Source organism: Panicum virgatum, chromosome 2N (assembly GCF_016808335.1).
Source record: "Panicum virgatum strain AP13 chromosome 2N, P.virgatum_v5, whole genome shotgun sequence".
Classification (NCBI taxonomy): Eukaryota; Viridiplantae; Streptophyta; class Magnoliopsida; order Poales; family Poaceae; genus Panicum; species Panicum virgatum.
The window spans coordinates 33,980,542-33,996,447 of NC_053146.1; positions in this window are offsets into that span (position 1 = coordinate 33,980,542).

A 15,906-nucleotide genomic window follows, 5' to 3' on the forward strand; every position below is an offset into this window, starting at 1 on the left:
GAAAAAATATTCCAAAAATATTTCATCGTATATAAAGCTTATTAAGATTATGAAAAATTTAAAGTATGGCTTGAGTTGTATGATATACTATAGAGTCATGACCATTTGTAGGACACAACTAGTAAATGATCTTATGATCCTAAATGTTCTTCAATGAATAATTTATAAACTATCAAATTTTAGGTCTTACTACTACAACAACAACATTGAAGTAAAACCACTCTACATCCAAGGTTGTTTGAAGAAATCAAAACTTCTAGATTTTGAAATTAGATAAATTATAATATTTTTTTTTGATTATTAACTGACCTAAGATAAAAATTTATCAACTACAAAATTTCAGATATCATCAACAGCTACAATTTTTGTATAAAGTTTGACCTCATCCGAGATCATATGAAAAAGTTACAATTTTTTTTGATTGAGAGCATTTGTAGGCACGGGTCATACCATTACCTGCATCTAAAAATATTCCCATTTCTAGGGATGGGTGATGCTATCACCTGCACCGTATAAAATGTATTTCTAGATGTGGGTGAATTGCTACGGTAACCCCAGTCCATTTGTAGGACCGGGTTATCTTTTGGGCCACCCCTAGAAAAAAATTGGCGTGCCTATTTTTGTAGCAGTGGGACCCATTGCCCCAAGCATTACCAATGTTTACCATCTCAATAAGTAAACTATGGCCAGTTGTGCATTGACTTGATCAAAGTAGTGGCAGTGGTGCAAAGTCCAAAAAGGGTTAATCATGCAACTGAAGGCGAAAGTGAAGGAAGTTATGCAATTTTTTGTTATCTCTTCTAGTCAGTGTTCAACTAATAAATGTTAAACAACCATTTAGATAGACAACTTATGCAATTGCATATCATTTAGCTATTATTGGGCTGAATGGTTGATTAAATGCGCTACACAACAATTTAGGAGATGGTTGTGTCAATGATAATATATTTGTTGTATTAATCAAGACATATTGATTAGATAGCTCTTACTAGTATTTTCAATTAGATAGCTCTTACTACTATTTTGAATCTTCAGTTTGTTTGTTGGTAATATAAGGAACCATAAGTTTTACATTTTTGAGAGTTAGGATTTTATCAATTATTGATATCATATACTTTAATAAGGATTTGGGTTGTTCAAATTTAAAACTAGACGTGAACTATATTCTGAGATGTATAATTTAATTTGGCTTGCTAAAATAAGAACGTAACAGACAATATGTTAGAGTTATTACTGTTCATATCACCTTAGTGCAATTACTTTAGAGCATGTGAAGAAGTATTACCATTCTTATGCTACTTAGCATGCTCTTGCATTGCATTACTTTAGAAACGACCAGACTCTGGTAAATACATACTAATATCAAAAGCATGATTTCGAGTTTCGATTTTTGAAAAAGCATGCTGGTGGAATCATTTAACAAAGGGTCGGTTAAGATAGTCAAATTGATATTGTGAAACAAATAACTATTACATATAACGATACTTTCAAAAAAATAATTATTTGTTCATGTAACTCCCCATACAGTTTTAACCTTTTCTTAAGAATCATGTTTCATTTCTGCTCTTCTGGGAAACAAACAAATTAAACATGATATTTCAAATTTTATCATTAGACATCAACTTGAGTGTAAACCGGCAAGAAGAGGAAAAAGCATGTGCTTGACTTTTCCAATTAGTCCTCAGTACTGATCTATATCTATACTGATAGAGTTTCTTCCCAAATGATTATGCCTGCTGACATGGCATCTTTTTCAGCCTTTGCAATCGATGGATCAGCACACTGAAAGTTCATAAATATGCTTACATTTTTCTGGTCCGTATAACTAATGATTTTTCTGGTAGTGACACACAGTCCATTGGTCAGAGAATATTCAAAATGATTGCACGATGAAGAAAAATCCACCAATAATGTTATTTGATTGTGCCTGAAGAACATCACAGTAATCAAACCATTGGCGATCGGAGAGTTCGACATGAGCAACAATGAGAAAACTAAAAGGATCGGTGGGCGATTATTCTGTCAGATTGTTTTTTTTCCTGCAGGATAGATCTCTGACAGGGAGACCCAGCATAGTGTGCTATGTATTGTTGGGACCGCACATATAAACCCATGCAAGCACGCATCCTGTGGGATCCACCTGCAAGTGGCGTGTCAGCCGCCAGTAGCGGTGTTTCGTACGCAATGATGCTATGAAAGAGTTTGGCAGCATCAACATGGGACATTTTGAACTCCAGTTTAATTATTCTCTGAGGTGTTGTCATAAATTCCTTTGATCACTCCTAATAATACCTATGAATAAAACAGCTCATATTAACCAACAGGATGGAAAATTTGGATGCACCGTAACCAACCCCAGCTGTGCGGTGGCAGCATCGTCATTCAGAGTGCCCCATTAATCATTTCTTGCATGCAACTGGATCCAATATCATTTCTAACTGTTATATATATGCAACAGATGGATTTCTCACTATCTCAGTATATCATGCTCAAACACAAATGAAGCCTTCTAAGCTCTAATTTACCATGAACATAAAGCAACTACACGGGTCATGATTAGGGGTGGTAATGGGCCATGGCCCTAGTTGCCTCTTCATAGCCCAACAAGGCCCTTAAATTATTTAGTTTAAAATTGTATAAGATTAGAGCCCGGTCCTTTTAGGGTCCGGCCCTTAGATTTTCTAGTTCAAAATGTTGGACCCTTTACCACCCCTAGTCATGATACAAACCAAACCATGACATGGCCGATTAGGGGGGGCATACCGACGTGCCAAAGACACGCTAGTTTTCTAGTGGTAGTATATATCTATAACTGAGGATTGCAATACGAACCGTTGTTTCAAATTGCCTCACATACAGATTAATTTGGCAAACATACAGATTAACTTGATCCACATACAACACAAACATCACAGTTCATATGCAAAATATGTTAAAGTACAGTCAGATAGATTTCAGAAGGTTACAGGAGTTCAATTTGCTCATTTGAGATACAACAAGTCTGTATCCAAAATAAATCATGTTGAGCTACTATCATCGAACTCGTCAGTTTATTAGATGTACACAAGACTTTAACAGATGTAGACCTACTAGTAGGAGCGCCTAGTGTTCTCTGACAGAACAATGGTCATAATTTGGTCTCTGCTAATAGTCTATACAGGTATCTGCTAACATGTGCACTATTGCAGGTATTTGCTGCTAGTCCAGACATAGTCCAGACTATACTTGCATGTTGTACCTTGAAAAAACAGAGAGCCTCCAGCAGCCCAGACCGTCTTCGCCTCTGGGTCTCACAGAGTGAAGTAAATCGACATCATGTGCTATCATAGTCCTGCCAATCACTTTGCATGAATGGTCTGCGCACATTGTTATATACAAGGTTATTTATAAGGGGACATGAGTTTATATAATTCTTTTCTATTTAAAAATATTGATTTATGTCATCCCAAGGATATTTATAAGGGGCCATGAGTTTATATAATTCAATTCTATTTAAAAATATTGATTTATGTCATCCCATGCTTATATACACACGTTGCGCTCCTTATGGAACTAAAGAAAATCAGTCAATCTCAAGGAAAATCCACTGATAAAAAAGTAATTTATATGTGATTACTACATAAAGAGCTGGTGGCATATATGAGTAGCAAAAGATAAATAAAATTATATTTACATTCTATACTTTCTTGGTTCAGTCCAAATTAACAAACTGATGTTCAATTCTGTCTACCCTGTGCTAGCTCCTACAGTACATAAAATAGCTTCTTATGTGAACAACTAAATTTTCTATCACGGCTGCACAAATTTAACACATACCAATAACACACATTTACAATACATGTGTTTCGATAAATCACCATTCCATACAGAGGACAGTAGGAAATCATAACATACATGTACAGAATAAAGATACGCAGGATGTGGTAGGAGCATGCTAGCAATCATGCAAAGTACCAAGAAAAAAACCATATCAGAGAACCTTGTACAATGTCCAGCTCCAGCAGAGGATCATTCCTTCCAGTTAACAAGATCTCTGTAGCAGATATCTTAGGGAAGCTAGCAGATACCATGGCAACTCTCAGCCTGTTATTAGCATGTGATAGCACAAGGCATACTAATGCATGATGTGTGTAGGAGTATATATATATATATATATGCAACACTACTATCTGCATACACAGCATATGAGATCAAACGACAGATTGACATGATTGGATAGATATATAGGAATTAGGCCTTGTTTAGATACGAAAAGTTTTGGGTGTAAAAGATTGTAGCACTTTCGTTTGTATTTGGTAATTATTGTCTCGCCATGGGTTAACTAGGCTCAAAAGATTCGTCTCGCAAATTATAATCAAACTGTGTAATTAGTTATTTTGTTTAGCTACATTTAATACTTCATGCATACGTTCAAAAATTCGATGTGATGGAGAATTTTGTAAAATTTTGAAATTTTGAGTGCATCTAAACAAGACCTTAATTGTGAACAGCAGCGTCTTTGTTGCCTTTCGGTATCATGTATGGCTACAGCGTAAGCGCTACTTCCGACACCCTGTAGCCTGTAGGCATGTGACTATATGGGTTCAACAAGTCCTGATACTGTTTGTTTGTGCCCGGGCAGTGTCAGTACCCGGTACGGTTCTGCTAGCCAGCTACAAGTCCGTTCTTGTTATTATCTACACCTAGGTTGGCTAGCTAATTTCCAAGACGACAAAGACAGCCAGCGAGAGAGATAGCGGGCCTCCACAATTGATGAGAATACGACCAGCCAGATTGAACATGCATGGAATGATATAGATCATATAGATGTGGTCATCATCAGGCCATATTAACGTGTAGGCATAGTAATGGTACAGTATGCCACTTCTACGATGGTATATATGCGACCCATGAATTAAGTGCATGCGGTGTTAGAAATTTAGGCAATTTCAGTGGTTATTTAATTCAGAAAAATATAAACAACATGTTTATGACATCAGATATATGCATGTGTGATGTAAATGTGATTAGCATATAGATGATATTAATTATATAAGAGAAATATATCCAGCGGCAGAGCCGGATGCACTAGTCGGCATAGTGCCTGTTGATGTAGTCATCCCACTCGATGTAGTGCAGAAAGGAAGCAGTGCCGATGACCACACCGCCAGGAAAAAAGGAGGACGAAGCGAGTAGTCGTGCCGCTTACGGTCACTCACCAAAAACGTGATTGCTGGCCTTCACCCGAGCAAGTGAACTCACGGGCAACAGCGTTTCGAAGGCCTACACTTCTAGTGCTTGTGCGCGCAAGAACCGGAACGGGGACAACTTGAATTGCTACTGTTCTGTGGATATTCTCGAGAGGGCACTACTCAATGTTCAACGTGAGCTTCCTTTTATATTGAGAGAGGAGCCTCATGGAAGAGCAAAAGAGCATTTTCATCAATTCCATAACTCCCTCCATTAGTCACGTTTTAATTCTCAGGTAACTCACTTTTAATTCTCAAGTAACTCACGTGAGAGTAATTGGTACATGCATGGAGGAGACTCTTGTTATCAAGAGCAAAAACTCTTGTAACTCCCTCCATTAACTAGCATTTAACTCTGCTTATTAGAAGATGAAACGTCTTCCACCAACATTGATAGCATTGAGTTTTAGTCATGCCATGGCATGCACAAAATATTTAATATGGATCCTAGAATTATTTGATTTAATTAGACATAATATTGGGCTTCGCCCCATTAAATCCAACAATCGCCACCAAATTCTAGGACACATGTTAAATAATCTCGCATCCACAGTTCTTTGATATATCAGAGTTTCGATGGAGATTGTTAAGTTGAACATCCATCTAGGACAAGGGTTACGCTCACTCACAACTAAACAATGGACTATGCCTTGAATTGATAATTTTCTGTGAAATAAGTTTCACCCAAGTTCTTTTCTGGTACTAGGCTGCTCCAAGCATCCCCTCTGGTTTGAACCATATAAGTCATACTTCGAGGCCTTTCATAAGTCTCTAGAGATTACCCGATCTCATAGACTGTGACTAGGAGTCGAACTCATATAGGTGTGTTCTTTCTAGGATGTTCTGTTGGACAGCATCCCTGCTTTAGCAAGCCACTCAGATCACATTAAAGAATTAACCATCCTGCCATACAACATAGGAGAAACATGCATCTAAAATGATCTGGACCTTATTATAAGGGATCTCTCCATCAGTCAACCACTAGCTTGTTAGACCATTCTACTTCATGGGATCTCCGCTCACATAGAACATGTTACTGCTATGAAATGACTTCTCAAGTGGGTCTCAGGCCCATTTCCCTCGATGCAGCATCTATCACATTACGTGATAGACCCTTTGTAAACTAATCTACCAGATTTTTAGATGTATATGGACGTAGTCCAATGCAATTACTCAGGAGTTTCTCAATTTTCTGACAGATTTTAACCGACTTTTCACATGCCTTGTTGACTTCATGTTGTCCTTCGAACTGTTGACCTTGATTATCATCGTCTGATTATCACAGTTCATAGAAATAGCATGTATTGGTTTCTCAACAACCGGTAAATTCATAAGGAGTTCACGAAGCCACCAAGTCTAAGTGTGGCAGTATCTAATACTGTGAGTTCTGCTTCCATTGTTGACCTTGTTAAGATGGCCTGCTTGCAAGACTTCCATGAAACAACGCCACCTCTAAGTGAGAACACATATTCACTTGTGGCATAAATCTCATCAGCATCAGATATCCTGTTTGCATCACAACAACCCTCAATTACCCTCGGATACCGGTATAGTGAATGCCATAGCTCATAGTACTTTTCAGATAGCGCAATACCCTCTCAAGAGCACGCCAGTGATCATCTCCCGGATTTGAAACAAATCGTCTGAGTTTGCTCACAGCAAATGAGATGTCAGGCCTCGTTGCGCTAGCCAAATACATAAGAGAGCCAATAATTTGTGAATATCTCAATTGATCTCGTGCAATTTTCTGATTTTTCCTCAATAGCACGCTCGGGTCATAAGGAGTTGGGGCAGATGTGCAATCACTATATCCAAAAGTGATTCAACATCTTTTCCACATCAGCCTCTCCCATATCTTTCATTTCAAAGTTACTAGGCAAAAAGGCTTTCACTTCCTCGATCACATTAATATTGTTTCCAAATATTAATATATCATCTACATATAAGCACAAGATCACACCTTTTCCCCCACCATACCGATAATAAACACATTTATCAGCTTCGTTCGCAACAAAGCCAGCTGATGTCAAAGTCTTATCAAACTTTTCATGCCACTGCTTAGGCGCTTGCTTCAGACCATACAAAGATTTCAATAACTTACAAATATTTCCTTCTTGACCATTTGCTACAAAACCATTAGGCTGATCCATATAGATCTCTTCCACAAGCTCTCCATTTAGGAAAGTTGTCTTAACATCCATCTGATGAACGAGAAGACCATATGAGGCAGCCAAGGAAAGTAACACTCGTATGGTCGTTGAAAGTGATCTAGGCCCCTAAGTGGGTTTTGGTGAATAATGACAAAATACATGTATATTTAATTGTGTAATTGAGCATGTGTGCAGGTGATGAATATGTATAGGTGAATCAAATGATGACGTATGGCCCCCAAAAAGGAAATGAAAAGGCGGTGTTTAAGTGTACTCATGATATTAGATTTTATATTTGAATTTTGAGTATAGGGACGCCGTACTATCAAGAGGGACTTGATTCAAGGGTTTCGATTTAAATCTTGTGCTCAAGAGAACCTAGACAAACACTTGTGAGCCACAAAATACACTCAAAAGAGCAAAACATGAGCTTTCATCCTGCCTAACCCGGATACTCCGGGTATAGGGCTGGATACTCCGGACCCCGTTGCCCGAAGTGTCCGGGTGCTGTTCTCGGGCTGAAAAATTAGGGTTGCCCAGAGTCTCCGAGCATATACCCGGAGTCTCCGGGTAATTGTTCGCCCAACGGCTATTTTTGGGTCAAGGGGTATAAATACTCCCTCCCCTCCTTCAGTTCACTCTCTCTTGCCATTCCTTCGAGATGAACTCCTCCTAAAGCAAAAAGAGAGCTCCCTCACTCCCCCCTCTTCATTCTTGAGTGATTCCTTTGAGGGATTTGAGTGAGAAGCAAGCGAGAGCAAGGATTCGTGCTAGTGAGCCTCATTCCCACCTCTTGAGCACTTGGTTTTGGTCAAGCCCGCGGATTCAAGTTTGTTACTCTTGGAGCCTTATGCTCCTAGACGGCTAGGCGTGCTTGTGACTGCTCAATCAAGGTTGTGAGCTGCACAAGAAGTTTGTAAGCTCCATTCCTCGCCGAGGAATCCATAGTAAGTGACCTTGGGCTTGAGAGGTGATCTCGCCCTTGGGAGAGGAGCATAGGGGTTCTTGAGCACCGTCTCTCGAATCCTTCCTCAACGGAGACGTAGTACCTTCGGGTGTGAACTTCGGGAAACAAATCCTTGTCTCTTTCGTGTTAAATTACTTGATTTCATTGCTATTTGTTTGTGAGACTTCTTTTCTAGGGTTTGAGCTCGATCTACTCACTCACGAGTTTTTAGTGAGTTTTGTTTGTTGGATATCAACCTTAAGGAACCCCTGGTACTCGTACTTTAGCTCGATCTACTTTTTATACATAGATTCCTGCAGTTTCTTTTCGGTTTGTTCATACCCAGAGACTCTGGTTATAGCTCCGGATACTCCTGACCGCAAAACCCGGAGTATCCGGGCTTATACCCGGAGTATCCGGGCTGAGTCTGCGTCTGACAGTTTTTAAGTGTCTTTGAGTTGCAGATTGCCTATTCACCCCCCCTCTAGTCATCTTAAGGTCCTTTCAGTCGTCATGCGGGCAACTGGTGAAAAAGTGTCAAAATAATCTTCGCCTTCTTTTTGGGTGTAATCCTTGGCCACAAGCCTTGTCTTGTACTTCTCAATAGTACCATCAGGCCTAAGCTTTTTTCTTGAACACTCATTTACATCCAACAGGTTTGCACCCGAAAGGACGATCAACAACATCCCAAGTTCCATTAGACATAATTGAATCTGTCTCACTTCGCACCGCTTCCTTCCAATAGTCAGTGTCAGGAGAGGAGTATGCTTCTTCAATGGTTCTTGGTGTGTCATCCACAAGGTACACAATGAAATCATCTCCCAAAGACTTCGCAGTCTTTTGTCTCTTGCTCCTCCTGGAGCCTCATTGTCATCCTCCTCCGGATTTTCCACATGGGTTTCAATATCAGTGTGTGTTACTGGTTTATGTGTCTCAGAGAATAAAATAGATTCATGACTAGACGTGCTAGATGTATTTTTCGTAGGAAACTCAGTCTCAAAAAATGTAGCACTCTGGACTCCAAAATTGTACCGACATGCATGTCAGATACTCCATATTTTATTATTAAGAATCTATACCCAATGCTATGAATAGCATAGCCTAGAAAGATACAATCAACTGTTTTCGATCTGAGTTTGCGTTTCTTAGCAATTGGTATGTTCACCTTTGCTAAACAACCCCACATACGCAAATATGAGAGTGTCAACCTTTTATTCTCCCATTCCTCGAATGGTATCTTCTCTTTGTTTTTTATAAGAACTCTGTTAAGAGTATGGCAAGCTGTCAAAACAGCCACACCCCACAATTTCCAGGACATTCCCGTTGTATCTAACATGCATGGCATTAACGATCTCAGTTAGAGTGCGGTTCTTCCTTTCAGCCACTCCATTTGACTCAAGAGAATAGGGTGGTGTTCTCTCATGAATAATGCCATGTTCCTCACAAAACAAATTGAACTCGTTTGACAAATACTCTCCACCTCGATCCGATCTAATATGTTTTATCTTTCTCTCAAGTTGATTTTCAACCTCGGCTTTATAGATCTTAAATTAATGTAATGCCTCATCTTTTGTTTTCAATAGGTACACGTAACAAAATCTAAGGCAGTCATCTATAAAAGTTATGAAATATCTTTTGCCACCTTTAGTCAACTCGCCATTCATTTCACACAAATTGGAATGAATTAGTTCTAATGGTGCCAAATTTCTCGCCGAGCCTTGTGAGGCTTGCGAGGTTGCTTTGATTGCACACATACATGGCATTTAGAACCTTTGACCAAATCAAATTTTGGGATTAAATTCATACCAGCTAAGCTTGTCATAGAACCAAAATTTATATGACATAAACGCGAATGCCAAATATTTGTCTCAGAGTCATGGCTCACACGATTCACAGAATTAAAACAAGCATCCGATAAAGACAAGCGGAACAGCCTATGCTCTCATAGCCTTTACCAATCAAAGTTCCATACTTAGATTGAATACACTTATTGGACTCAAACACAAGTTTATAGCCATCTCGACATAGCAATGAACCACTAATCAAATTCTTCCTTATTGAGGGGACAAGCTGCACGTTCTTCAGTTGAACGGTCTTTCCCGAAGTAAGTTTTAGATTGACCGTACCAAAACCATGAACAGCCGCATGCGGTCCATTTCCCATCAACAAGGAGGAAGTCCTCCTGACCTGATAAGAAGAAAACTAAGAATTATCAGCACACACATGAATATTGGCACTGGTATCAATCCACCAATCAGGTGTATGACAAATTCAAAGAACGGTAGGTAATAAATTACCATACCCCGATGTTCCTCCATTAGCCTCAATCATGTTTGCAGATTTCTTGGGCTTATACATGCTCTTCTCACATTCTGCAGCGTAGTGTCCCTCAACACCACAAGTATAACACTTTTCCTTTCCTTTGTTCTGTTGATTTTTCTTCTTCTTAAAAGGAGTGATGTTCTTTTGTTTGATCTCTTGCTTGAATATCTTCTTGTGGGAATTTTGAGGACCTTTCTGTACCACATGAGCACTAGAATTTGCCTCAACAATTTTATTGCCGCGGACATCTTTGGGTCTCGCCTTCTCTTCGACATCCAAAGATCCAATGAGATCGGCAATGCCAAACTCTTGTCTCTTATGTGTCAGAGAAGTAGCAAAATCTATCCAAGTTTGTGGCAGCTTGGCAATGATACAGCCCGCCACAAACTTCTCTGGCTGCACACAACCAAAATTCTCGAGTTCTTTCACCAGTGTTTTATATCATGAGCTTGTTCTACTACGGAACGGTCCTCAACTATTTTGTAGTCATGAAACTGCTCCATGACGTACAACATACTACTAGCGTCAGAAGCTCCATATTTGGCCTCAAGTGCATCCCACATCTCTTTACCAGTGGACATCCTCACATATGTATCCACTATGGATTCTCCTAACACGCTGATCGTTGCCCCCTTGAATGTAGTATCCACATCTATGAACCTCTGCTCATCCTCAGCAGTATGCGGTCCAAGCGGTCTAGGTTCGATAACGAAAAAGCAGTGCATAAAAGTAAACCATAGAACACACCTTTGACGCTAACTCTTGTAGTGAGCACCCTCAAAAGTATTTGGTTTCAACATTTGTGCAAAGCCGGTAACCGAAAAATGCCTATCACATTTTTGGATTGTTAGAAATTTAGACAATTTCAGTGGTGATATAATCCAGAAAAATATAAACAACATGTTTATGGTATCAGATATATACATGTGTGATCTAAATGTGATTAGCATATAGATGATATTAATTATAATAAGAGAAATATACCCAGCGGCAGAGCTGAATGCACTAGACGACATAGTGCCTGTTGATGTAGTCGTCCCTCTCGATGCAGTGCAGAAAGGAAGCAGTGTCGATGACCACTCCGCCAGGAAAAAGGAGGATGAAGTGAGTAGTCGTGCCGCTTATGGACACTCCCCAAAAACATGATTGCCTTCACCCAAGCAGGTGAACTCACGGGCAGCAGCGTTTTGGAGGCATACTCTTCTAGTGCTTGTGTGCAAGAACCAAAACGAGGACAACTTGAATTTCTACTGTTCTGTGGATATTCTCGAGAGAGCACTACTCAATGTTCAACGTGAGCTTCCTTTTATATTGAGAGAGGAGCCTCATGGAAGAGCAACATAACTCCCTCCATTAGTCACGTTTTAATTCTCAGATAACTCACTTTTAATCCTCAAGTAACTCACGTGAGAGTAATTGGTGCTTGCATGGAGGAGACTCTTGTTATCAAGAGCAAAAACTCTTGTAACTCCCTGTTGACGGTCACTAACGACCCATTTTGACCGTCAACTATCGTGCAAAAGTCGAGCATCAGAAGGAATAAATGTTAGCATAGGATGATTATTTGACGAATTCCACAGATGCTGGTCTGAGAATGTGTGCAGGTGAATTTGGGCCAAAACTGCAGGTAACGAGCATATTATCCAAGGCATAAATTCTTGGGCCAAGCACAAGCAAGCCCAAAGGCCAAAAGGGCCCACTTGGCAGCTGCACATGAGAGGGAAACTCAGCCCACACGCGTGACACGTCATCGATCCGAGGCAACACTTTCTCGACGAATCAGATGCATTCACGAGGATCCACGGGCCCACCAGAGCTACCAAACCGACTCAAGACAGGCCCTTGCCCATATACCTGACATGGGGGCCCACCTAGCAGTCTTCTGACCAAAGACCGGGGCAAACTGGGCCAGCCCAAGGCAGGCCGACCAACATGGTCACCCGACCAAGTGGTGGCAGCCCACGAGCCCCACCACCACTCAGATGACACGTGGCGAGGTGTGGCTGGTACCCAATGGCGGTTTGGCTCATTTCTCAGATGAATGGCTGGTGGCTCCCTCCTATAAATACAAGGGGAGGGGGTGCGAATAGGAACACACTCACACAACACATCACACCATCTCTTCTCTTGAGTTCTCACTTGAGTGAGAGTAGTCTTAGGGAGTTTAGGAGTAGAGGTACTCAGGAGGGGCGCCGGCAACGACGCTCTTCTCCAAATTGTACCTCTACGAGAGTGAGGGAGATAGTCGGGGGATGTGCCGGGCTTGTCGGCGCTCTTCTCCGCTTGTACCTCGACGGATGCTTATTCGGTTGTAAGTGTTCGAGACTTTCTTTGCTTATTTAGAATTAGAGTTTAGATGGCAAGTTATCATCTCTGCCTTATATTAATTGATGTGTATGATAGCGAGTAGCATTTGACTCTAGAGTTGGGCTTCGGATACAAAAGGATAACCATGTACGCCTCTAGAGTTAGTAGGGAAAAGCGTAGATGTGGTGTCTAGGCTGGACTATACCACTCAGTTGTCTGATAGTCCCACGGTTCGTAGAGGTAGCCGGCAGGTGGTGACAGCCCTGTTCGAGCCTTTTAGTAATCCTCCACGTTCAGATATTGGATAGAGCACATATTGGAACTATCGGCTTATATAAGCCGGTCGATACCTTTAGCTCGAAGTATAATGGCGACGTGATCTCTTCTTCTAAACATAGATTCTAGATCTTAGAAAGTCCTCTCTTTCCTATCCTCCTACACCAGTGTGTGTGTCCTTGGACAGCCTGAACCCGTAGGTAGTGTACTCACGTTCCCTAGTGGATACGATACCCTGCAAAACTCTTGGGTGAAAGCTACAACAGTATCCATGCGCTTGCGGATTTTATTCGCGACGTTACAAAATATCAACACTCCCTCCATTAACCAACATTTAACTCTGCTTATTGAAAGATGAAACGTTTTCCACCAACATTGATAGCATTGAGTTTTAGTCATGCCATGACATGCACGAAATATCTAATATGGGTCCTAGAATTATTTGATTATATTAGACATAATATTGGGCTTGGCCCCATTAAATCCAACAGTAATATTATCCACGATATGCACCAGGATGCCATGCTCTCCGATGAGCTTGAGCTAGCGCCACCTCCGCCCCCGGGTGCTCACCAGCGTCTCTGCCTGCTTGCCGCCAAAGGTGGGAGGAACCCTGCCAGCACTTTCATCCTCCCCGTTGTAATCTTCTTTGGAGGAGGACGAGGCGGCGGACGAAGACATTGCCTTCTCGAGCGAGGCAAAAGTGGCGGCGGGGGACCTCGACGCGGGCTCCAGTGAAGCCACGATGGTGTGCGGTGGACGTTGAACCTCGTCGTCGCTCTCCGGTTTGTGGGCGTTGTACTCCAGTGACAGCGCATTCCTTGCCGACACAGGAGCCACGATGATGGTTGTTGGGCTTCGTGGGTTGTCACTTGTGCTGGCGGCGCCTTCAGAATCACCTCTGCTGCGAAGGGGGGAGCCACTCATGATCTTCTCCAGAATGTGGGAGCACTTCGACAGACCCGAGCCTGCCCTCCCCCCTCAGCTTCTTCTTCTCAAGTGCGCCGGTGCTGCCGGCACCTCGGGAGGCCGCTAGTGCCACGGCCTTTTTTGCCTTCTTCTCTTCGGCCTCGAGAAGATGAACCTCAACAACGTGTTGAGGGGCTTCGATACCGAAGAAGTGGAAGACCTGGTTGCTCCGGGTGCCACCCAACTTGGCCAGAAAAAGCTGGTATTCATTGTTGGCTTTGGAGCCAAGGACCTCGTCAGCTAGGCTCTCCACAACCACCGTGTCCACATCTTCAAAGACAGAGCATGTCAAAAAGAAATCGAAGACAGAGGCCGAAGATCTCAGCTTCCTTCTTAATGCCAAAATAAGTGGTGAAGTTCGGCATAGGGATGCCGCCCACCCACTTCTCTTCGGCCGCCCACAAAGAGACGAACCATCCCTCTTGGACCAGGAAGAACCAGCACGCCACGTACTCCTCGACGATGTCTCGAGTCCCGAAGACCTTGGACACCTCGCGTAGCATCGATATGATAGCTTCGTGCGATGGCTTCCCGTCCACCTCCATGATTGGAGTATCCCAAGGTTGCCAACTTCTTTCACCACCAGCAGGTGGCTCTTCGATGCGGGGTCGAGGGGGACCTTGTGGTAAAACAAGAATGAGGCCTAGTCCCCCGACCACTTGTTCTTGTATGCGACGACTTGGCTGGCCGTGGTGGGCCGAAAAGCGAAGGTGTAGATGCAGAACTAAGGCTCCGCCTCCGTGATCTGGCCTTCAGCGGTCCACACATTACGGTCTTCGGTTGGAAATGACAGTGGAAGACGCGTGCGAACCCTTCGGCGCTCCGTTCCAGCGGCATATTTTCACGAGCCACATGTATATGTTGAGGCGCAGGAATGAGGTGGGCGTCATCTGATGCAGAAATACCTTGAACAGCTTGAATATCTCCACCGCGATGGGGTCCAGCGGAAACCAAAGATCCGCGGTGAAGAAGTCATCGAAGACTATCACTTCGTCGGGCCATGGCTTCGCAGAGGTTTTCCCAGCAGGGGGCGCTCGGGCGAAGCCCGGTGCGAGGATACCCCGGGCCTCCAAGGCCCGGGCTATCACCTCTGTCATGTTGCTCTTCCCGAGGTAGTAGGTTGGTGGAGCCTCATTCGTTGTCCTGGAGCCATGTCTTCGGAAGAAGCCGTTGTCGAGAAAACCGAAGGCCAAAAAGAACTTCCCGAAGGCCAAACGGGAGAACGGGCGCTCGATGGTGAAGAAAGCAACAAGCAAGGATGCATCGTGGGGCAGGGAGGACCCCGCCCCCTATATATAGCACGTACTCACACATCGATCCATGCATAAACGCGTGAAAAGATGCCTCTACCCCTGTCCTGACGTGAGCATGCGTCCGCCGAGCCATGGCTAACACGTCATTTCCCCATCAAAACCTTAACGCCTCGTCTCAGCCCATTAATTAAATGTTATCACCCGCATTTAAATAACTCCACTAACGGCAAAAACCCTCGAGGGTTTCTCTTCATGCATAGGTACTGTGGACGGCCGTGTGCGATGGTCTGATGGGTGGCGCTTTGGGCGGCGTTGAATGCGCCAAGATATTGACTCCCCGACTCTTCCATGGAACACACGCTGCCTCGAGGTGCTACAGTTGGGGAAGCCACCTTCGGCTCCACGGACGAAGATACACCCCCAAAGACAAAGCCTAGGTTGGGCTAGAAAATTAG